General features: G+C 45.3%; 1 long non-coding RNA gene across 1 annotated transcript; it reads left to right on the top strand.

The window, feature by feature from the left end:
* On the top strand, positions 1 to 23,234 carry LOC141097207 (uncharacterized). Its single transcript, XR_012233872.1, has 3 exons — positions 1 to 514; positions 667 to 1,060; positions 23,113 to 23,234. It is a non-coding gene; the product is annotated as an uncharacterized lncRNA (long non-coding RNA).
* Positions 23,235 to 25,844: the final 2,610 nt, after the last annotated feature.

Raw genomic sequence — 25,844 nt, 5'->3', positions numbered from 1 at the left:
CATAATTCATTTGATTTGAGTTCATAAGCTTCTCCATTCTCTCCCCTAGGTCTGACATCACTCTTTTCATTTCTTTTATTTTTTATGTTTGTTTAAGTTTGGACTCCTACGCAATTCAAATGCTGTATATTTACATGTATGATTTGCAATAATACTGTTCGTTTATATTTGTTTCCATATGTTAATTGCCCAGTCTCTTTATATATAGCACACTGCACCTCCCCCCCTGATGCGTGTGTCCCACTCAGAGCTACAGCAGTCTCTGCATGGCCTCATTAGGTTTTCTTTGATTGCGCTCTACTGCGCATGTGTGAACAGCCAGCGCCATCTTTTTGGTGGGGATCACTGTGAGACACTACGGCCGTGCTCCAATGCACACGCCCCGGCGTCTGATGTCACTTCCGGTCACATGACCGGACCAGACAGGATAAAAAGCACAGCCTGTGATCCAGCGCTCACTCACTGCTCTGGCACCATTGTGCAGACTTCACACTCCACTGAGCCACCAATAATAGTAAGTACTGTCCCATTGGGACCACTGCTGTACCACCAACCTTACCATGGTCCCTACCCAGGACCACCGCTGCATTACCAACTTTTGTATGGTCCCAATCCAGGACCACCAATCCTGCCACATCTCTAATGTACCCCTTTTTCTTTGTTTAGCAGTGGCATATTTACCAGTCCACCACCTCTTCAAGGAACAGGATTTAGCGGCAACTTTGGTATATTTCTTTGTTTTCCCTAAATAGAATACAGCTTTTGTCTGGACAGCTAGATACCTGGGCATATTTTTACAGTCCCTCACTGTCTTTTTTGTATACAACTAGCTACGCCACTTATGCTGGTTAATCTGTTTTATCCATCTGTCCTCCAGACACCCAGTTCAGTACTTGATTTTTTACTCTTTATTTTTTATTTTTTATTTTTTTTCTTTATTTATGTCACCCTAACGATATGTTCATCTATCCCTACTTACAGAATATGCTATCAACTCATTTATGCCTAGCAGTGACACTATCGATTTGGTGAAAACAGACCCTACATTCAATTGAAAAGGGTATGACCACGCTCCTTCATGTTTCTTATCTACCGCGTTATCTCTCAGTTTCACGTGTTTGATGTCTCCACATCTTTCTAAATAATTCTAGTGCTTATATTCCATGCTCTCTGGATACTATGTGTATATATTTTGTATAAAGTTTACAATTTTTTGATATTTTTATGTATGTATTTTATTACAGCGACTTTGTGATAAAGGCCGATGTGGCCGAAACGTCCTTTGATGTCGCTTCCTCACTGTCAAAGCAATAAATTTACTTCACATTAAGTACAATCAGCGTGTGCAGTGACTATACATTGTCTATGCGATTCTGGGACTATCCGTTCCTTCTCACTGGCACCGCGAACTCGAACCCTCTGGCCGAGTGCTAACCATCTGTACTACCCAGAACACAGCACAAACACACTCAGGGGTCACCACACAATGCCAAGGGCGAAAGTATAACTGACGGGGATGGGAGCGTCCTGAGGCTATAAGAAGCCTCTCCAAGAACCAGGGAGAGGCCACAAACATAGCCCCAGGTGTGCGGGTAAGCCTGCACTGGGATCACAACCTTTAACCCCAGAAATGCCAGTCATCAGCACTGGTTCCAGACATTAACCCCACGTGTGCGAGTCAAACCCGCACTGAGATCATGACAATGTGGACATGCAGGACGTTAGAGGAATGCTAGGAGAGGGAGGTGCCGGGCAACGGCCGTTTCGCGATTACTCGCTTCTACGGGTACCTGGACCAGTAGAAGCGAGTAATCGCGACACAGCCATTGTCTGGCACCTCCCTCCCCTAGCATTCCTCTAACGTCCTGTATGTCCACATATCTATTGATGGAATTCATGTGAAATAAAGACGCACAGTTTTTCAGCTATATTGGTGAGTGCTGCATATTTCTCCTTTTTTCGCTTCACATTAATTATTCATGGTTTGATTAACATGGTTAATGGTGTGACCAAGTTCCATACATCAAAAGGTTAATGTTGCCAGTGCTTTATTTGCAAAGTGAATTGTGGAGACGGATGGTTGGGGGTCTCCTGCCAGCTCATCAGTCATGTTAGGTGTGAAGGATTGATGGGGAAGCAGTCCAAGCGCACTGACTCTGCTAGACTTCTCTTGACTGGCACATGGGATCTTATTGGGAAAAAAAGACATACATAAAAACATGCTGACAGACTCCATTAATGCATTTAAAACGAACTTGTCACCTGTTTTGGCCGCTATAAGATGCGGCCACCGCCTTTCAGGGGTTATGTACAGCATTCTATAATGCTGTAGATAAGCCCCTGATCCGACTTGAAAGATAAGAAAAATAAGTTTATTATACTCACCCGTGGGGGGCGGTCTGGTCCTATGGTTGTCACAGGTCCGGGTCTGGTGCCTCCCATCTTCTTGCGACACCGCCCTCCTGCTAGCTTCATCGCTCCCAGCATTGCGATCCTGCGAAGGCGTATGTATCTGCCCTGTTGAGGGCAGAGTAAAGTAATGCAGTGCGCAGTCGCTGGGTCTCTCTGACCTTTCCCAGCACCTGCGCACTGCAGTACTTTGCTCTAACCTCAACAGGGCAGATAAGTACACCTGCGCAGGAGCGCAATGCCAGGAGCGGTGAAGCAAGCAGGAGGGCGGCATTGCAAGATGATGGGAGGCGCCAGACCCAGACCTGTGACACCCTTCGAACCGGACCACCCCCCGGGTCAGTATAATAAAACTTATTTTTCTTCACTTGCAGGTTGGATTGGGGGCTTATCTACAGCATTATAGAATGCTGTACATAAGCCCTGAAAGGCAGTGGCTGCATCTTATAGAGGCGAAAACAGGTGGCAGGTTCCCTTTAAGTACAGTAATAGTTGTTTTTTGCTAAATCTTTTTTTTTTAACACTGAATTTGACTTCCAACTTTGCATCAGCTATAGAATTCAATTCTGTACAGTGCTTGTTGTCACTCCCTGCGTAGTTATGCACCTTATACTACCTGCCAAGAAGAGTAGGATGAGATAAATGACAACTGCTTTGAGCACATTTCTGGTAATGGAAAAAAGTCAGTTTCCTTCACTTGATGCCGCCCCCATACAACCTAAAAAATATTGCTGCATGAAAAATTTGGTGTGCCTTTTGACTGTCTAATCCAGGAGTGGTGAATCTTTTTTCTGCCAAGGGCCATTTGAATAATTATACTATCCTTAAGGGGCCATACAAGATTATCAACTTGAAAATTATCCTGCTATATTTGGTTAAACATTTAATTAAGTCATCCCTAAAGTGATGGCTGGAGCTGCTTCTCTTTAGTGCGACTGTGATGTTAGGTGGTAGAGATGACATTACTACTGTAAGGGAGGGGTAGGCTGTAGTCATGACCCGACTTACTGCAACATCTAAGTCCTTCCCCTAACAGAAAACTGTACTCTTCTCTTCAGCGTACCTGCATCTCCAAATTCAGCTTCCTCTGGGCACTTCCCAGGCGACGACGGTCCCTCTCCAGGCGACCCCCAGTAACGGAGACACAGTCCAAGTTAGGAAAGAAATTTTGGCGAGTCCCAAAAATAGATAAAATCCTCAAATTTATTTCAAATATTTTAAAATATCATACAGGTTGGGGATACTTCTCAACGCGTACATTACATCCACAGTTGGTACATCATGACATTTACTTATTTCCTCATCTTTCCCTTTCTGGCTGTCGCTTCTGTGCAGTACACGCCCGGACCAAACCGTCCTAGACTGCTCCCCAGTTCCTTCCTGGCCTGACCTCGCCTTGATGACAATTCCTTCTGCCTGTTTCGCCCCAGGCTCAAAATCATTAGTCACCAGGTATGGTTGAATCTAGTAAAGCATCCGGCCCGTCTGTACTGATCTCGTCGAAGCTCCAACTTCCTTCATCTCCTCAGTCCAACCAACTCTTGCACTAAAAGCATCTGCCCAGGTGATAAGTCGCCACGTCTTTCCTTTCCTGTTCTGGCCCACTGCTATGACACAGTAGCTGTGGGTAACATGGGCTGCAGCTCTTTAACGTTGTGTGGCTGCCAAGCTGTCTGGGCCTATAGCCCATGTGGACACTAGGGCACCCTGGCCTCGTCTGCCTTAACTTCCTAAAAACGTCTCTCTTACTACCCGGCAGCCCCTCCTACAATTAACCCTCTATAAACATCCTATCAACTATACCTATAAGGCCCACTAGTATGCCCCCATCTAGTGGCCCACAATAGAACTACACTTACCCTTATCTATAGGAACTATATACTAAAGTGCCCTCCTCTAATGTCCACCCAAAAAGATGCACTGACTTACCCTAAGCTGTACATAAATATCAGTCACATTATATTATACACAGTAAAGAACATGACCACACATTATTATCTTACATTAAAGGAACACAACACTATATACATAATCCTACAGAGAATGATAACACATGTATGCATGTGGCAGTACCAGTAACGTGAGCGGTAATACATCTTCAAATGTAGCAGTACCGCAAGCATTCAACATATACATTATCAATATTTAGCAATATGCAAACATTAACACTCAAAGGCAATAAGAGGAAGGGAAGCAAGAAGGACATTATATTTCATCCCCTTACACTATTTGCAGCTGCTTTTTAAGGTTTTTATCAGTCAGTATGGAGCGCAGGCGACTCTTTGCGATGATAAGTTTGGGTAAAGAACTTGCACCAATAAGTTGTTCCAAAAACAGACATATATTACACTCACAGTGAGACATTCATCACTGCTCACGTTTCATTCATGAAACTCAAGCAGTGGGAGATCTGCAGTATATGCATCACATAGGAGACACTGTGACTGCTGTATACATCACATAGGAGACACTGAGACTCGTGAATATGTAAAGCAGGTAAAAGGATGCAATAACAGAGGAGCAAAGCAAGGGTTAACAAGGGTGCAGTATAATTAACACAAGAGGGGTTCTCCTCGTAGGGAGCCAACAAGGAGGTAAACAGATTTTTAAGCTAAATAACACGAAGAACAGTATCACTTAGGGCCACAGTCTATGCATTAGCTGTTTCACTTATCGTGAGTTTGTTGCTGTTCACTCCTCCAGAAGCAAAAGTTGAAAGCCGGCCGATGCCAGTACTGTGACATTCATGCTTCCCCGCCTAACAGATCTGTGCGCACTCTTCTGGCGGCAATGGGTGGTCACTGGTCTGACCCGTTAAACCCCTAGTCTATCACGCTGCTCTGCAGCCGGGAGTCCTTTACCACACTCTCCTGCTTGGCATGCTCTGCAATCAGGAGTTCGGCAGAGCACCCTCCCGTTCAACGTGCTCTGCAATTGGGAGTCCTGCACTACACTCTCCCGGTCAGCGTACGCTGCCCTTGTTCTCTCTCATTAATGCGCGGTCTAACTCTCCCCGCGGCGCGCAGCAGGTCCCTGCTTTCACTTCTCTCCTGTGGGAACTCTCTGCCGCTTCCCGCGCTAAACCCCCTGTCTTTTCCTCACTTAACACGCCCCTTCTCTCTAGCTCATGGGTTCTTTCCGTCTCCCATTTCTTTCCCCCCTGCAACACTGGACACGGCCTCGACAGTTCTGGACCCGGTGTCTTATTGGTACCCACAGCTAGGTCTTTTTCCTTACAAAAATACAGTGGGGAAAAAAAGTATTTCTTACACTGCCGATTTTTCATATTTTCACACCTACAAAGAATGGAGAAGTCTGTAACTTTTATCGCAGGTACAATTCAACTGTGAGAGACAGAATCAAAAACATCCAAACAATCACATTGTATGATTTAAAAAAAAATAGTTTGCATTTTATTACATGAAATAAGTATTTTATATAATAGAAAAACAGAACTTAATATTTGGAACAGAAAAATTTGTTTGCTATGACAGAGGTCAGACGTTTGCAGTCGTTTTTGACCTAGTTTGCACACATTGCAGCAGGGATTTTGGCCCACTCCTCCATACAGATCTTCTCCAGATCTTTCAGGTTTCAGGGCTGTAGCTGAGCATCATTGAGTTTCAGCTCCGTCCAAAGATTTTCTATTGGGTTCAGGTCTGGAGACTGGATAGGCCACTCCAGAATATTAAAATTCTTCTTACGGAGCCACTCCTTATTTACCCTGGCTGTGTGTTTCAGGTCACTGTCATGCTGGAAGACCCAGCTACGACCCATCTTTAATGCTCTTACTAAGGGAAGGAGGTTGTTGGCCAAAATCTTATGATACATGACCCTATCCATCCTTCCTTCAATACGGTGCAGTTGTCCTGTCCCCTTTGCAGAAAACCACCCTTAAAGTATGATGTTTCCCCCAACATGCTTCACAGTTGTGATGATGTTCTTGGGGTTGTACTCACCCTTCTTCCTCCAAACACTGCGAGTGGAGTTGATACCAAAAAGTTCTATTCTGGTCTCTTCTGACCATATGACCTTACGTGCCCTGCAGGATTTTAATGGTTTAGTGTGTTACTAATGGTAATGTTTGAGACTGTGGTCCCAGCTCTCTTCAGGTCATTCACAAGGTCCTCCCATGTAGTTCTTGACTGATTCCTGACCTTTCTCAGAATCATCCTTACCCCACGTGGTGAGATCTTGCATGGAGCCCCATGTCAAGGAAGATTGACAGTCATCTTGTGTTTCTTCCATTTTGTCATAATTGTGCCTATTGTTCTGTTGCCCATCCCAGCCTTATGCAGGCCTACAATTTTGTCCCTGGTGTCCTTAGACTGCTCTTTGGTCTTGGCTATGGTGAAGAGGTTGGAGTGTGATTGATTGAGCCTGTGGACAGGTGTCTTTTATACTGATAATGAGTTCAAGAAGGTGCAATTAATACAGGTAATGAGTGCAGAGTAGGAGGTCTTCTTAAAGAAAAACAAACTGACATGTGAGAGCCACTTGCTGGTTGGTAGGTGATTGAATACTTATTTCATGCAATGAAATGCAATGCAATTATGTAACAATCATACAATGTGATTTTTTTGGTTATTTTTAGATTCTGTCTCTCACAGTTGAAGTGTACAATAAAACGTACAGACATCTCCATTCTTTGTAGGTGGGAAAACTTGCAAAATCGTCAGTGTATCAAATACTTATTTTACCCACTGTATATCACATAGGAGACACCAAGACTGCTGTATATGCTTCACACAGGAGACCCCGAGACTGCTGTAATTTGTATCACATAGGAGACACTGAAACTGCTGTATAGAAGTCACATACGAGACTTCAGTATTATAAATAGCATCTTAAAACACTATGGTAGTACCCAACTTTGGGGCATGACAACTGTTCATGGGATCATTTGTTCCCAATAGTCAGCATGTGTAACTGCAGTGTGCAGCATGGATTAGTTGACTTACCTTGTATACTTTTGTGCTGACCTTTTGTTCAAAAGTTATCTTTTGTAATGTCCATACAAGTCTATTTCAATAGGGGGTACAATGTGTACAAAGTACTATGGCCCATATTGGTAAATGCATGTTTGTGTAAGGAAGGTACAAGGGAAAGGTATCTGGACGCTCTGCCAAACACTCCCTGGTGGCCAGGAGATAAGCAAGCTCCTGGACAAGACATCTGATTTTAAAAGCAGCTTGAATTTATTTACAGGACTCCCAATAAGGAGGCAATAAAATCTTGAATTTTGCTGAGTGTGAATAGGAAATGGGAACCACATACCAAGTGTCTCTGAAACACAACACAGCTCATCCTGGTGGTGCCAAAATCTCTCTCTCTCTCTGATATCTTAAACATCATTGTGTCTGATTGGACACTGACTTTTGGATGACTGATGCCTCCTTTATACCAACTTCATTAACTGTATTGGGGAGCAAGTCTGGTGATAGCAAAGGCTCTTGAGGAAAATCAGAGTGTTCTAGCCCTTCTTTCAAGGGCTCTTCAGCCTTTGGTGCCACAATCACCTCTCCTTTTGTTGTTGCCAACGTTTCCTCATTCTCCGCTGCCTGTAAACTTTCTGTCTGAGTGATCAAACTGAGGCTTTCTTTTTTACCCAGTCAACTTTTTTTTTGCACTCAGATGGTGCTGTGGGCAAGTGCCCATGTGAATGTTTGCCCAGGGGTGTCACCCAGACTGTTCCCCATCTAGATTGGTAATGATAAATTTGCAACCATATCGACAATGCAACCAGAAGCCAGTCACTGTTTCTCTGTCGCTCTGTATATAGTGTCAGATGAAGCCTACAACTATCTTCTGGGAAAATTTCTTTCTCTGGTGATCCTGTTGATCCTTCATTCTTTTCCAAACCCAGAGGCAACTGTGGCCTGGCTGGTGCTCCAACATCAAGACTGAAATCCATGGTACTATCAAGCCGCTGACCTAGTGCCACATACAGTATAAATTGTCATTACTCTCTTGACATGTTGTCACTTTGGAGTCCAAGTGTCTTGTGTATCATCATGCTGACTAGGATAAGTTGTAAGGGAAGAGAGAGAGAGCTAAAGAGAGCTAGATGAAGAGAGATAGAGAGAAGAGAGAGATAGTGAGAGTGAGAAAGAGATAGGAAAAGAGAGACAGAGGGAGAGAAAGAGAGACTGACTAACTTCCTGTCCGGCAGCACGGATCAGGACCGCAGTGCTGCGTGGATCAGGGACTTGAACACCACTCAGCACTGCTCGGTACCCAAATTCTTGTGGGTTGCCCTCCCAGGGCTGTGAGGTACTCAGTACCGGGCCGGTGTCAGCGGGATGTGTCACAGCAGCAGTGAACCGGACCGTGGCCCTGGGCGCCCAAGTATTAGAGGAGATTGAATGGTGGAATGTAGTTAATGGAATAGTTCGTGACGCCACCTGTGGTGTTCGGCAAGTGAGACGTTAAGCCGACGCTGCATGCAGATCCACAGGGACCAGAGGCGTATCTAAGCTTTCTGGCACCCGGGGAAAGAATTTGGTTCGGCGCCCCCCCCCCAAGTACATATGCGACTTGCACAGTTAGTCATGTACCCACGAGCTGCTCTCCCTAATGCTCTCAATGTTCAGTAAAAAACTGAAAGCAGGAAGAGAAGCTCGTTGTCACAAGACCATAACTATGAAAATCACATATGAGTGAAGTGTCCATGTGATGACTACTGGAACCTGCAGAGCTGAATCCTGACATTGCAGGCTTATGAATTCTCACAATGAATGCACTGCACACTTTTAGGATTCTCCCTTGCTGATGTACAGTCATGTCAGCACAAGTATGTGATTTGTATACTTCTGGCCACATTCTGACTAGACGTGCCCGGCCTCGCTCAGTTCATTTTCATTGAGTGAGGCCACACATGTCTAGTCAGCATGTGACCGCATGTATGTAAATTACCGGCATGATAGAATCCTAACAGCGTGCAGTGAGCACTGTGAGAATTCAGAAGTCTGCAGTCACATAGAATGTCTGCAGACTCAGCACAAACCTGGACAACCCCTTTAATGTTCCTAACAAATAAAAACATGAGAATTAGTCAGTATCACAAATAATATTTACATCCAGGTACCTTATAGATGACGTCGTCTCTGAAGTCGTTCTCCTTTTCTTCTTCTTGTCCTGACCCCATGATGAGTTTTCTCATCCACAGCCGTCTCTGCAGACTTCCATCTTCTCCGGTCTTCTGCAGCAAATCTCCACACGATGCCCTTAAAGATAGAAGTGTCATTATAATGCTCCAAAATAAAAATGTCTGCAATATACTGTCACCTCACACTATTCCCCTCCCTCCTCATACTGTCTCCTCTATCATCCCTCTGTTCACCATACTGTCTCCTCATATATTTACCCCCTCACTCTCTATACTGTCTGCTCACACATACCCCTGACTCCCCATATTGTGTCTGCACACATCCCATCACCCTCACTCCCCATATTGTGTCCACATACATTCACCCATTCGCACCCCTTACTGTCTGCACCCATCCCCCATACTGTTTCCTCATACATGCTCTCATACATACATACTCTTCATTTTGTGTCCGCAAATCTCCCCACACATTAAATACCATCCCCACTCAAATCCCCCCATCCCCAATCCCCCACACACATTAAGTACCCCCATCCCCACTCCAAATCCCCCCACACATTAAGTATCCCCCATCCCCACTCAATAACCCCTCGTCCCTACTCCCAAATCCCCCCACACATTATGTACCCCCACTCCAAATCCCCCCACACATTAAGTATCCCCCATCCCCACTCATTAACCCCTCCACACATTAACCCCCATTTCCACTCATTAGCCCCCATCTCCACTTATTAACCCCCACACTCATTAACCCCCCACTCATTAACCTCCATCTCCACTCATTAACCCCCCCACTCATTAACCCCCATCTCCAATCATTAACCCCCACACAACCCCCATCTCCACTCATTAACCCCCACAGTCATTAACCCCATCTCCACTCATTAACCCCCATCCCCACATTAACCCCCATCTCCACTCATTAACACCCCCCCATCTCCCATCTTCGGTGGTTCTTCAGCTCCACAGAGGAGCACACTTACCACCAGTGTTTGCTCTGGGCGCCGGGGAATGACGTCACCAGCGTGATCACATGACATGATCACGCTGCTGACATCGCTCTGACCCGGCGGTCAGAGCTTCAATTGTACTGGCGTCTGTATAGACGCCAGTACAATTGCTGCCTGGGAGTCGGCGCGGTCTCCTCTGCGCCGGCTGTCATCTTGACAGCCGTCACAGAGAACAGCCGACACACAGGACGGGGGGCGGCAGAACGCAGCCGCCGGGGGGAGACACTGCGGACCACTGCATTAGGCGACCGGGCGGCCCGACTGCGCCCCCCTGCTGCCTGCGCCCGGGGAAACTGCCCCGGCTGCCCCCTTGGATACGCCTCTGACTGGGACTGATGGTACGGTGCAGCAAAGATGTAAAAACTTCCTACAGGTGAAGCTGTAGTCCCAGGGCAGTGTAGATGTAGTTGGCACGGGGATGTAGCAGTGCCGGAAGGGTAGGAAGCAGACAAAGACACAGCGGGGTGCAATTTCTCTACCTTTACTTGATAAATGCAGTCCAGGGTCCTGATTACAGATGGTACTGGAGCAGGCTAGCCTGGAAGCAGCTCAGGGATTCTCTCTCAGCAGATGGGCTGTGCAGTCTCCTTCTTAGCATTTATTTGAGTGAAGTACTCCTAGTACTGAGTTACACTGAAGTTCCTCCTAATTCTCTTCTACTAGCACTCCTCGTATGGCAGACAGCTGTAGCCGCTATTCCACTCTTGGCTCTCTCTCTCCATGCTGTTGTGCCTCTGAGTCTTAGATGGGGGTAGGGCATTTACAGCCTCCTACTCCTCTGGTGTCTGTTGCAGGACCATTAGTATCCATACAACCGTGGAGACCAGGCTCCAGTTCATGCGCTCTCGCTGTGAGGGAGCGCTCTTTCCTCACCTCAACCTCCAGCTTCTCTCCACACGTCTGCACACTTCACCCTCCTCACACTAACTGACCACTCCTTCCTCTTGGCCCTCAGAGAGCACTCCTCCCTTCAATTCTGGTTCAGAGTCCCCCCTACTGGCCTGGAGTGGAACTGTGTTGCATGTATAGGTTAACTGCAAGAGAGACCCTTCACTGCTTCCAAGCCCGGCATTACCCTCCCTGGAGGAAGGCAAAGCCACTGTGGCGGCCATACTCCTGGGGGCACCACATTCCCCCCTAGTGCAAGTCAGCACTCCTGGGCTGAACAAAACATGAAAACATATAAACACATAACAAATATAGTTGTACGAGATTTTGAAAAATGAAAAATGTGCAAAAACCACAAGCTCCAAAAATAGTCCTATGATGACAAGTCCAAGCATCAATGTCCATGGTCCATTCCTGGGCAAATGGTGAACTATATACAGAGTGATGACCACACAAGTCCTGTGGTACAATGTCCATAAAAGAAAACTGGCAAATTCAAAGGAAACTCTTGCAGATTACCTGTAGGCACAAACTTGAAAACAGTTACATATATACACAATTTCAACATTTACATTTGCTTAGCTATATACGATATCTGATGGGTGGTATACCTTGTGTAGTATGGGTAGACCTGCGTAATACTGGTGTAGTGTGTAATGTACTGGATACACTACTGTTGGTTCTGCATGGCACAGGGATGCTAGATTGTCTGCGAACTCTAACACTCACCAGGGGCACAACAGGTTCACCACTGGCAGGGCGAGGGTTCTCTGGCTCCACTGCTGGTGTGGCATCTGCTGCCTGATTTTCCTGATCTTCAGGATTTTCTTGAGTCACTTCTTCTTGTGCTGTCAGCTGGGGAAAGGTCAACACTGGCACCACTATTGCATCATTTACTTTAGTCCAATTTGCAGGGAATTCTCCAAGTACGGTGCTGACCTTTTCTTCTTCTATGGGTTGGATGTTATCTTGTTCTTCCATTCTTTCTTTTAGCTGATCAGGACATAATTTCAAATGATCTCTTGATATTGCTGTTGATGTCTCTCCTCCATCTTTACTAATAAGGCACACCTTGGTATTGTCAAAGTTTGAGGGTAGAATGGTGTAGGGTTCATCTTCCCATTGATCATCCAGCTAATTCAGTTTTCTTTTCCTCTTGAGGACTTGTTCTCCTGGTGACAAGGGAACTGCAGGTGCATGCTGATTGTAGTGCCTTTGATTGTAGTGTCTTGCTTTTGTCTTGCCTGAGCTAAACTCTTTTCCACACATTCTTGTACTCTTCTGTACTGTTGTTGCCTCTCTGTATCCCAGTCAGCATCTGGTGATGTTACTTCAGGTGTCAGGACTCCCATGTCCAAATCAATAGGCAGTTTCCCAGGCCTTGCTCTCATTAGGTAGGCTGGAGTACAGTTGGTGGACTTCACAGGAATGTGGTTGTAGAGGTCCACCAGATCTGGCAACTTTTCTGGCCACAGATTCCTCTCCTCCAAAGGCAAGGTCTTCAGTAGGTCAATCACTACCTGGTTCATCTTCTCACACATGCCATTGGTTTGTGGGTGATACGGTGTTGTCCAGATATTCTTACAACCATACAAGTTACAGAATTCCTGGAATACTTCTGTCTCAAAGGCGGGACCTTGATCTGTAAGCACTTGCTCAGGATATCCATGTGGTCTACAGAAGTGCTGTTGGAAGGCTCTGGCTGCTGTCCTGACTGTCTGATCTTTGACAGGCACAACTACCAGGAATCTTGAGTAGTGGTCAACGATGGTAAGAGCATAGATGTAGCCTGACCGGCTTGGAACCAGCTTCACATGGTCCAAGGTGACCAACTCAAGTGGCTGTTTGGTTATTATGGGCTGTAGAGGAGCTCTCTGGCTGTCTCGATCCTTTCTGCACAGGTTACATTGTCCACACTCCCGGGACCACCTCTCAATGGCTTTCCTCATACCAGCCCAGTAGAACCTCTCCCGGAGCAATGCTTCCAACTTCTTCCATCCAAAGTGTCCAGCTCCATTGTGGTATGCTTCCAGGACCATTGATTCCTCTCTCTTTGGGACTATCACCTGCCAAACCAGCTCATGAGTGCGGGCATTGATACTCCTCTGACACAGCTTTCCTTCATAAATGAACAGCTGACCTCTTTCCTTCCACAACTGCTGGGTCTCCTCAGGAGCATCCGGCTCTGGGCGTGAGTCAGCTTGTGACAGTAGCTCCTTCACCAGGCGGACTGCGGGGTCATTATCCTGAGTTTCTGCCCAGTCATGATGGGGCAATGGATTTAGGGTGACCTCTTTCAAGCCAGACCGTCTGTTTCTCACTCCTTGAGCACGCTGGGCTGCAAGTGGCCGGTGGAAGGGAGGCAACTCTATTTCTTCAAGAGCCTAAGGGTCTTCTCCTGCATCTGGCAGATTAGGCATTCTGGACAGCGCACATTCTTGTGCCCTGCCCGGTACTTGATGGTAAACTCATACTTAGACAGCCGAGCCATCCATCGCTGTTCCAGTGCACCTAGTTTTGCAGTGTCCAAGTGAGTCAACGGGTTGTTGTCCGTGAAGATGGTAAACCTTGCTGAAGCTAGGTAATGCTTGAACCTCTCAGTCACAGCCCAGACTATGGCGAGGAACTCCAGCTTGAAGGAACTGTAGCTGTCAGGGTTCCTTTCAGTGGGACGAAGCTTCCTGCTGGCGTAGGAGATCACTCTTTCTTTTCCATTTTGTACCTGCGACAGTACTGCTCCTAGTCCCACGTTGCTGGCATCAGTGTACAACACAAAGGGTTTGTCATAATTTGGGTAGGCCAGAACTTCATCTCCCGTGAGAGCCATCTTCAGCCGGGTGAAGGACCTCTCAACTCCTCAGTCCATTCAAATGTGGAATTCTTCTGTTTGGCTTTCTTGGACTGCCCCACCAGAAGATTTTGCATAGGAGTGGCTATTTCAGTGAAGCCTTTGATGAACATTCAGTAGTAGCCTACCAACCCGAGGAATTGGCGTACTTCATGGAGGTTGCTGGGCTTTGGCCAGTCCCGGATGACTGTGACTTTGTCCGGATCTGGTGCCACACCTTCTGCACTCACCACATGACCAAGGTACTGTACCTTGGGCTTCAGGAGGTGGCATTTGAAAGGCTTCACCTTTAGGCCAAAATTGGACAAGGCTTCAAACACTTCAGCCAGGTGCTCCAGATGATCTTCATAAGTCTTGGAGAAAACAATGACATCATCAAGGTACAACAGGACTGTCTCAAAGTTCATGTGTCCCAGGCAGTACTCCATCAGTCGTTGAAATGTTCCTGGGGCAGTGCAGAGCCTGAATAGCATATAGTTGAACTCACAGAGACCCATTGGAGTGGTAAATGCTGTTTTCTCCTTGTCTGCCTCTGCCACGGGAACCTGCCAATACCCACTGGTGAGATCCAAGGTGAAAAAGTAGTTAGCAGTTTTAAGTGCAGCTAATGACTCTTCAATTCTGGGTAATGGGTAGGCATCTTTATGTGTAATGCTGTTAATTTTCCTGTAATCAACACACATTCTCATGGTACCATCCTTTTTCTTTACAAAAACTATTGGCGCTGCCCAGGGGCTACAACTGTCTCTGATGACCCCTGCCTCCTTCATCTCTCTCAACATACCTTTGGCACATTGGTATTGTGTTGGGGGTATAGACCGATACCTTTCTTTAATGGGTGGATGATCTCCAGTGGGGATATGATGTTGAACCCCTTTTGCCTGCCCAAAATCTAGTGGGTGTTTACTGAATACCCGCTCATATTCTTGTGTCACTCTGTAAACCCCATTTTTCTGGTGTGAAGGTGTTGAGTCAGTCCTCACCTGCAATTGCTGGCACCACTCCTCCATCTGATTCACAGAGCCATTGTCCTCCACCTGGTCGGATGAGACCAAGGGCTCTGCTGCCTGCAAAGAGTTGTTATTAACAGTGAGCAGCTTAGCAACTGTGGCGTACCGAGGTATTGTGGCCTCCTCCTCCCCACAATTCAAAAGGCGTACAGGTACTCTCCCTTTACGTACATCAACCACCCCTCTGGCTGTCAGGACAGTGGGCCTGCTATCAGAATATACTGGTTCTACCAATGCATGGTAATCTTTCCCTCTGAGGCCTATGGCTGCCCGACACCAAATCAACATTTCACATCTGGGGGGTATTGCAATGGGGAAAGCATCACTCACTCTGACACTACCAATTTCTCCTCCAGAGAGTTCTACCTGTTGTCTTTGCATCGGGGCCTTGATCTCCTTCTGCAGGACTCGTTGTTCACTGGAACCAGCAGTCTCAGCCACCTGTTGCAACAAGACAATAACCTCGGAAAGACAATTTTCAATTACATTTGTACCAAGAGTCATCATGGGATTACATTCACGTCGATCAATATCCACAACTATCAGACCTTGAGATTTTAACTCCACACTCCCCACTTTAATAGTGATTTCTTTACATCCCACTTGTGGTAAAGACTGACCATTACTGGCAACTACTGTTAGTTCATCAGTTGGGCCACGGGTGAGTTCAGAGTCAGCCCAATACCTCTTATAAAGGATATAGGGCATAGTGGTCACCTGGCAGCCAGTGTCCAGCAAAGCCTTCATGAGGATGCCGTCAATTACCACAGGAAGGACCGGTCTCCCTCCAACATACTTGGCTCGCCAGTTCCTTGGGCCTTGTGGTCCTACTCCTGGGGGGACAAAATCTTGCAAGATGACCTGCCTTGTAGCAGCGACGACAGATGGGACGTCCGTCCTGGTCATAGCGGTCATTGTTCCTCCCTCGGAGTGGCGGGGTTCTCCTCTTCCGGAGCCACAGGACATCCTCTGGGCTGGAAGCAAGCTGGATCTTCTCTTTGGAGGACACCTGCAGGGACTGCACGGTTTTAGTAAGTGCATACCCCTGGTCAACTCCTGGACCTGAAGACGCAGCTCCTCAGTTGGATCTTTTTTCAGAGTCTGTGCATCAGCCTCCACAGGGATGGAAGGAAAAGATGTTGCTTCCTGACGGTAGGTGATCGCTGGGCACCTAGGGGGCGCTGGACGGCTGTCAGTTGATTCCTGCAGGACCCGAATAGCCCTGTCCTTAAAATCAGCAAAGTCCAGCTCAGGGTTTTGCAGGGTTATGATGCGCAACTGTCCTCTGTGGGTACTGGATAGGAGTCCTTCAATGAACTGTTCCTTTAACAGTTTATCTTCCTCCTTTACACTGTCAGGATCAACTTGCTTAACTGCTCGCAGCACCTCCTGCAGGTTAAGATCATAGTCCCTTATATTGTCCTGCGTTCTCTGCTTACATCCAAACAATCACATCTTGATTTCAGCTGCAGGGCGGGTGTCAAAGGTGCTTCTCAGCTTGGCTAGAGTCTGTCTCTTTGTCAGTGTCCTGCCAGGCTTTCACCTCTCTCTGTGCAGCACCCGTTAGCTGTCTAATAAGGATGTTCACTTTCAGGCAGAGGATATACTTTAAACAAACTGCACAGTCTCTCTTTAAATTCACTCAGGGTATGTGACTCACCCGAGTACTGCGGTAGCCAGGCCGCCTCCGGAAGGTAGGGCATAGACAGCGGCATTATGGGGACAGCTGTGGTAGGCACTACTCCTTGCGGCGCTGAGGGGTTGGCGTCATCGTCCGCCGCTGCATTGCTGCTTGGCACAGACATTCTCTTCCCCCCCTAGTTAATGTTAGCCAGGGCCGGGGGTTGTGTGAGCTTACCGGCGGCCGCTTCGCAGGCCTGATGCTCTGGGCTGTAGGCCTCAGCTCCTCCTTTTCTTGCGCACTGTCCTCTCTTCCCGTGCGGCACTTCACTTCTTCGCGCTCTGTGGCAGGCTCCGCCCACGAAGGTCTGCCTCTTTTTCTATAATGGTGGCGATGGCGCCAATTTCGCACACAGTCTATAGCACACAACAGTCTCCAGCACACAGGACCCGGGGATACCGGGCTCCCTAATCCTGTTCGTGACGCAAAGTTGGGTCGCCCTCCCGGGGATGTGGGGCACTCGGTACCGGGCCGGTGTCAGCGGGATGTGTCACAGCAGCGGTGACCCGGTCCGTGGCCCTGGGCGCCCAAGTATTAGGGGAGATTGAATGGTAGAATGTAGTTAATGGAATAGTTCGTGACGCCACCTGTGGTGTTCGGCAAGTGAGACGTTAAGCCGATGCTGCATGCAGATCCACTGGGACTGATGGTACGGTGCAGCAAAGATGTAAAAGCTCCTCACAGGTGAAGCTGTAGTCCCAGGGCAGTGTAGATGTAGTTGGCACGGGGATGTAGCAGTGCCGGAAGGGTAGGAAGCAGACAAAGACACAGCGGGGTGCAATTTCTCTACCTTTACTTGATAAATGCAGTCCAGGGTCCTGATTACAGATGGTACTGGAGCAGGCTATCCTGGAAGCAGTTCAGGGATTCTCTCAGCAGATGGGCCGTGCAGTCTCCTTCTTAGCGCTTATTTGAGTGAAGTACTCCTAGTACTGAGTTACACTGAAGTTCCTCCTAATTCTCTTCTACTAGCACTCCTCATATGGCAGACAGCTGTAGCCGCTATTCCTCTCTTGGCTCTCTCCGTGCTGTTGTGCCTCCGAGTCTTAGATGGGGGTAGGGCATTTACAGCCTTCTACTCCTCTGGTGTCTGTTGCAGGACCATTAGTATCCATACAACCGTGGGGACCAGGCTCCAGTTCATGCGCTCTCATTGTGAGGGAGTTCTCTTTCCTCAGCTCAGCCTCCAGCTTCTCTCTACACGTCTGCACACTTCACCCTCCTCACACTAACTGACCACTCCTTCCACTTGGCCCTCAGAGAGCACTCCTCCCTTCAATTCTGTTTCAGAGTCCCCCCTGCTGGCCTGGAGTGGAACTGTGTTGCATGTATAGGTTAACTGCGAGAGAGACCCTTCACTGCTTCCAAGCCTGGCATTACCCTCCCTGGAGGAAGGCAAAGCCACTGTGGCGGTCATACTCCTGGGGGCGCCACACTTGATCGAATATTGAGCACACTCGCCTATCACTAGTTGTAAGGAAGGGACAGCGTCAGGGACAGCAGGACACTATGTCAATAACCCCTTGGTGGCCAGAGGAAAAGCAGGCACCTGGTTACCAATTCCTAACAGATCATGAAGTAACTACAATGTTTTTTTTCTCAGGCCTGCACCACTGGCTAAACACTGCCAACCTCCTTAGTCTCCACGTTGTAGTAACAATATTGTGACTAGTATCACTCTAAGATCACTTTCGCTGGGGTATGGGAGACTTGGTGATGCCATCTATATTTGCCTCTGTAGTACACACTGTTCACCACGTCTCCTGAGCTCCAGACCAGGGCGTAGACTATCATCAATCCGTTATGTGTCCTCATCTTTTGTGCCATACACCGTGTATCACGTATACTCTCATCTCAGACAATTCCCTCAGTTCAGCACTTGCACGCCCGAGTAAAGATCTGGCCAGCGTTAGTTCAACGTTAGCGAACAATGGCCGCAAAATAACATTTACAAGGCGTGAACCGGGTCCAAAATACACAAAACATCAATAGCGGATCAGCCACACATATTACAACACAGTGTGGTATTAATCGCATCAAAAATTGGCACTTTTTTCACCTCATCGAAAAGCTGTGTAATTCTAGAACCCGGTGCAATCAGATGAGCATTTGCAGGAATGTGTCGCAGCTAAAATCCAGGTGTGGCTGCACCTCAGGAAGCTGAGACCATAATAAATACACTGGGAGGGACATACCTGTCCCTATATAATGCTGGAGGGAAAAGAGAAACTTTGCTCTTATTCAATAGACTGAACATGACAACTCTGTGGCTGGCGGCTGTGCTCCTGTGTACGCTGTATGTGTCTGACGGTAAGATGCCCCTGGATGATGAGCAAAGCGTGTGCAACCTATAGTCTGCCTATAGCAAATATATGGGGCCGACGTGAGGACATCGGCCGAGTCTTGGGAAAGTGATTTCACTGCAACTACGATTTAGATATAGATATATACGTAGAAACCTCTCTGTCTCTCGGCTGTCTCTTCCGTCTCTCCACCGCCTGTCGCATCTCTTCTCTATCTTTTCTGTTTCTTCTCTCTCTTCTATTTCGCCTCTTGTCTATCTCTTTTTCTCTCTTCTATTTATTCTCTCCTTTTTTTCTCTTTCTCATCTACCTTTTCTATTATCGCTCTCCCCTCCAAACTATTATGTCTTTCTGTTTCTTCTCCCTCTTCTATACATGCTCTCCTCTATTTCTTCTTGCTCTTCTCTCTCCCTCATTCACCTTTTTATATCTTATATCTTCATGTCAAACATTGGTTTTTTTTTCTCTGATCTTTTTTTTCTCTCCTATCTCTTCTACTTATAATTGTAATAATATTAACTATAATATTATCATAATGATATATGTGTATTTATTCTACATTTGGAGGCTTCTTCACTGGTTTCTTGCGGAAGTGTTACAACCACATTAGGACTGTGCTGCTATTTTTTCTTAGATCTCAACTGATTCTGCAATATATATATATATATATATATATATATATATATATATATATATATATATATATATACATCAACCAGGTGTATAATAGACAAGTATCTCAGTGGGTTGACAGTATATTTACTGCTGTAATGTTACCACCATTAGAAGTATTAGGTTTCACTCAGATGACCATAATATATTTAGAGGTATTAATATGCCTAATGTAAAGTAGTTTTAGGCTTTTATGGGGCACTTGTATGCAAAAAAAAAGTATCCTTGAAGCACACTGAGCAGGTTTGTGTTTGGATACCATTTTTTACAGTACTTTTGTGGCTTTCTTATCTGTTAGCTTTTTGGGTTTTTTTTACAATGGAAGCAAAAAGCAAAATATTCAACTTTATGTCACATACAGTTGTGGCCAAAAGTATTGACACCCCTGCAATTCTGTCAGATAATACTCCGTTTCTTCCTGAAAATGATTGCAAACACAAATTCTTTGGTATTATTATCTTCATTTAATTTGTCTTACATGAAAAAACACAAAAGAGAATGAAGCAAAAAGCAAAACATTGATCATTTCACACAAAACTCCAAAAATTGGCCAGACAAAAGTATTGGCACCCTCAGCCTAATACTTGGTTGCACAACCTTTAGCCAAAATAACTGCGACCAACCGCTTCCGGTAACCATCAATGAGTTTCTTACAATGCTCTGCTGGAATTTTAGACCATTCTTCTTTGGCAAACTGCTCCGGGTCCCTGATATTAGAAGGGTGCCTTCTCCAAACTGCCATTTTTCGATCTCTCCACAGGTGTTCTATGGGATTCAGGTCTGGACTCATTGCTGGCCACCTTAGAAGTCTCCAGTGCTTTCTCTCAAACCATTTTCTAGTGCTTTTTGAAGTGTGTTTTTGGTCATTGTCCTGCTAGAAGACCCATGACCTCTGAGGGACACCCAGCTTTCTCACACTGGGCCCTACATTATGCTGCAAAATTTGTTGGTAGTCTTCAGACTTCATAATGCCATGCACACGGTCAAGCAGTCCAGTGCCAGAGGCAGCAAAGCAACCCCAAAACATCAGGGAACCTCCGCCTTGTTTGACTGTAGGGACTGTGTTCTTTTCTTTGAATGCCTCTTTTTTTCTCCTGTAAACGCTATGTTGATGCCTTTGCCCAAAAAGCTCTACTTTTGTCTCATCTGACCAGAGAACATTCTTCCAAAACGTTTTAGGCTTTTTCAGGTAAGTTTTGGCAAACTCCAGCCTGGCTTTTTTATGTCTCGGGGTAAGAAGTGGGGTCTTTCTGGATCTGCTACCATACAGTCCCTTTTCATTCAGACGCCGACAGATATTACGGGTTGACACTGTTGTACCCTCGGACTGCAGGGCAGCTTGAACTTGTTTGGATGTTAGTCGAGGTTCTTTATCCAACATCTGCACAATCTTGCGTTGAAATCGCTTGTCAATTTTTATTTTCCGTCCACATCTAGGGAGGTTAGCCACAGTGCCATGGGCTTTAAACTTCTTGATGACACTGCGCACGGTAGACACAGGAACATTCAGGTCTTTGGAGATGGACTTGTAGCCTTGAGATTGCTCATGCTTCCTCACAATTTGGTTTCTCATGTCCTCAGACAGTTCTTTGGTCTTCTTTCTTTTCTCCATGCTCAATGTGGTACACACAAGGACACAGGACAGAGGTTGAGTCAACTTTAATCCATGTCAACTGGCTGCAAGTGTGATTTAGTTATTGCCAACACCTGTTAGGTGCCACAGGTAAGTTACAGGTGCTGTTAATTACACAAATTAGAGAAGCATCACATGACTTTTCAAACAGTGCCAATACTTTTGTCCACCCTATTTTTTATGTTTGGTGTGGAATTATATCCAATTTGGCTTTAGGACAATTCTTTTTGTGTTTTTTCATTTAAGACAAATTAAATGAAGATAATAATACCAAAGAATTTGTGTTTGCAATCATTTTCAAGAAGAAACTGAGTATTATCTGACAGAACTGCAGGGGTATCAATACTTTTGGCCACAACTGTAGCACAAGCATGACTTCACGGGGGCCATGTAAATGCCAATGTTGCCCACGGATGCCGGCACTGGAACTCCGTCCGAGGGAGTTCACAGGATCATGGTCCTGTTGCCAAAGATTCCCAACATCAATGTTGGATGAAGATCCTGTGAATCTTATTGTGCAAGTGTAAAGTGATTATATGAGTAAAGTAGAGAGTTTGCAACATTTATTAGGTGCTTCTCGATATAGTTGAATCCACTTTTGCCTTTTCATGTATTTTCTGATACCACAGATAAGTCTCCTTGTATATGTTCTTCCTGACATTGCGTCAGCAAATCTGACTTTTTTTTATCTCATTTTTCACTTTTTAATAACAGGAAAATAAAAAGAAATGAACAAAAAAATTTCAAAATGTGCAAATATTTCCCTTTCTTTAAATTCCACGCCCCACCGGTCACCTAGTGCAGACAAAGCAGACCTGCATAAATGATAAAATTTAATTGATAATGCTGACGGGGTACAGTACTATCACTTCCAGCCACATAGACTGAAAATGGAAGGGAACAGCACAAGCACAACATTCTCAGATGGGCCTCCAGACTCTTATCACCGATCTCGGAGGAAGCAGCAGACATGAAATATTTGTTGCCAGATTTGGGCAATTTCAGTGGGTGTCGTAGAGACCACCACTCAGATTTATTTTTTTACATTTGCCTTGATTAGTTAGTACTTAATTCAGACTAGGGCTCCATGTCGGGTTTTGGGAAAATTGTGGGATTATTGTGCCTTCAATGTTTCCCTAATGGGCAGAAAAAAGATGCAAGTGACTATTCATAAAAAAAATCATTTCAGCTCAGATAAAGAAGAACTTGAGCATTTATGAAAACTGTTTGTGAACCAAATTTCCTTATGTCAAATGGGTCTAATAAAAACCTTTTTTTTTTTTTTATTCAGTTCTTGAGCTTTGTGTTTTGGATGGCCAATACCTTCTAATAAAGGGACAGTGAGGGGTGTAGAATGGGCATAGAGGGGGCACAGAAAATGTTTGTTCTACAGCCAGTGACCTCCGGAAGCCCATCGCTAGAAGTTGGAAAGTATTGGTAGCTGGCATTTTCTCATCCCCAATGTTCTGACCCAATGTTTTTCAGATACGAGAAGACCTGATTGTGTTTTTAATGCATTTTCCCTCATTTAAGTTGGTTTCCACTTTCAGCTGCATTTTCTATTTCAAGCACATCATGTTGCACCCAACTGGGAGAAAAAATTTCGAAAACACTTTTGAAGAAAGTGAAACGTTATGAAATTCAGAAACAGGATGGTAATTGTCACCTTCAGGCTGTAGTGTAAGTATCCGGCGTGATGGCTGAATGATATTCAACTTCGCTCTTGCTAAAACTCAGCCTTAAAAATTAATAATTTAGAAGTATGAACGGCGATCACTATGATGTGCCCCAAAGGGATTGTTTCACCATAGACAACCCATTAGAGCCACCACCCTTGTAATTCAGGGTCAAGTTTGGTTTACCTCCCTGTCTATGCCCCTTGGTAACTTTGTCCCGTAGTTACCCTTCTAGGAGTTTTCCTACAACTCCTAGCTCTCTGGAGCTTCGGCCACGCCCCCAGCAGTCACGTGCTTCAGGTCCTGTTAGTCTGAAGCACGCATCATCACCGCTGCCGCTCCACTGGTATCTTTGGGCACAGTTTGTTTTACTCAGGACACGCGCTCTGGCTCAGTGAGCAAGTGCAGTGCGGTGATCCTGACATTTAGCTGACTTTTTTTAATTGGTACAAGATTTGGATTTCTTGTAATAGTTTATTGTATTTTTCAGCTTGTACATGAATCATAAGATCCTGTGTATTAATCCTAAGAACGTGCGCGTACAGGAATGGATCCAAAGGAAAAATAAGAAAAATTCTGCTGATGAAGTACCGAAAAAAAATTATCCAGGAAGAAAAAAGAGAAATGGAAAGAACAAGAAGAAAAAAGATTAAAAAAATAAAGAAACAGCTGAGATAACTGCTACTAGTCCCCTCATTCCAGCTTTATATAAAAAATACCCGTACCCAAGGAAGATATGCCCTGTCCTCATTTTTACTGCAAACTTTACTTGTCAAATGTAATATTTTATCTGGAAAATGCACAAATGAATTCATATCTTATTTTTACATAATAAAATCCTCCATGAAAACTTTTGGATAAGGATGACGACGTGGGGCCATTGCGCCTGCATGCCACTTCACTGGGATTTCAGCTCTTATTTTACAGAGGACATGAATCAGTCAATCAATGAACCTTTATGATAAATAGCAAAATAATATTACTATATAGAGTTTATTTGCTATTATCTTCTACATAAGAGTAACCTTGTAATATTACAGCACTTTATTACCGATCCTGAGTTACGGCTCTAATTAGCGGCATTCACAATTCTATAGGCTCCTGGTCTGGTATTCTAGAAGTTATTGCATTGCAAGGAGATGATATAAGAAAAAAAAGTGATTTTGGACACCCTAAAAGGCCGATTTAGACCATATGCTTCCAAATGTTGGTGACTTTTTGACCCTTTGAAGAGCTTGACAGATGCAGACTCTGGGAGCAAAATGACAGATGGGCTACAGTGTCAGTGAAATATCAAAATTGTAGCTCCATCAATAATCACTGCTGACACCCAAGTCACAGAACAAGAAGAAGGTCAGTCAATGTGAAACATGGAGGTACAAGTCAAAATGACAACTATCAATTAAGGTTCTACCAAAATTGCAAGCTATTCCAATTCTTTAGATAAGTGATAAGTTACTGATCGCTGGGTACCCCACCGATCATGTGAATAGGGGCGCAATATTCTACCTTGAAATTCTGCATGCACTCTGTTTCTGAATTCCAAATCTTTGGGACTAACAGAGTTAGCCGAGTTCGATCATCTGCCGCCAACCGTTTCATAGAATATTACAGCCGCGCTCATGTTCACCTGCTGCTCCATTCAACCGACAATCGTGGGAAACGCATTCTTCTGATTGGCGTGAGTCACACCGGTGGGACTTACAGGAATCTGTAATTGTCACCTGTCAATTCCTTTAATAATAATGTGTCTTCTATATGATCTTCTAAGCTCAGTTCACTGTAGATTATACATCTGGCATGGCGACTGTATAGGTTGCAGAACTGTGAATGCAGCACTGGAGCAAATACAATGGTAACTGAGAATCAGTAATGAAATGCGTTTACAAAGTTACTCGACTATGTCGATTCTAGCTGTTTATAACCTGTGAATCTATATCTGTACATCTATATATAAAAATTAAAAGGGTATTTAAAGGTGAATATGAACCTAAGGGAGCATATACACAGGCTGATTATGATTATCGGGAAAGAGGAACGCTCGTTTCTTGAAAATCGTGCCGTTTAAATAGGCTGTCAATCACCAGATTTACGGGCAAAACTCTCGTTAGTCAGGTGAAACGATTTTTAAGCTTGGTTATAAATCATCGTTCTCGGCAGCACATCGTCCTGAGTACACAAGACATGTGCTGCCCAGAACCGTGACGCGCACACAACAATCTACGGTAATAACTATCATTCTACGCATATGGAAAGTTCAGTCGGCCTGTCTAAATGGGCTATTAAACGATTGTCACTCAGCTTCTATGTAGCCGATCGAGTGCTGTTTAACACCGCCGGACAGGTAGTCTAAATACACCGTAAGGTTAAACGGAACTTATCACTTGATTAATGCTGCCCAAACCCTGGACACGATAGATCAGACTGACTGCAGCTAGATATATTGTTCAGAAAAAATATTCTTTAACCCCTTCACGACCTATGACATATAGGTACAGTACATCTTAGGTCATGTCTCTCACGTAGCGCCAGAAATTCCTGGCACAAGACAGCTGATTTGATCAGCTGTTACGTGCTCCTAACAGCAACAGGTGGAATCGCGATCC

Source organism: Dendrobates tinctorius, unplaced genomic scaffold (genome assembly GCF_039654945.1).
Source record: "Dendrobates tinctorius isolate UK_male_01 unplaced genomic scaffold, ASM3965494v1 ptg000083l, whole genome shotgun sequence".
NCBI classification, from domain to species: domain Eukaryota; kingdom Metazoa; phylum Chordata; class Amphibia; order Anura; family Dendrobatidae; genus Dendrobates; species Dendrobates tinctorius.
Note: the sequence above shows the minus strand (reverse complement) of the source record. Positions and strands in the feature narration are given on the sequence as shown.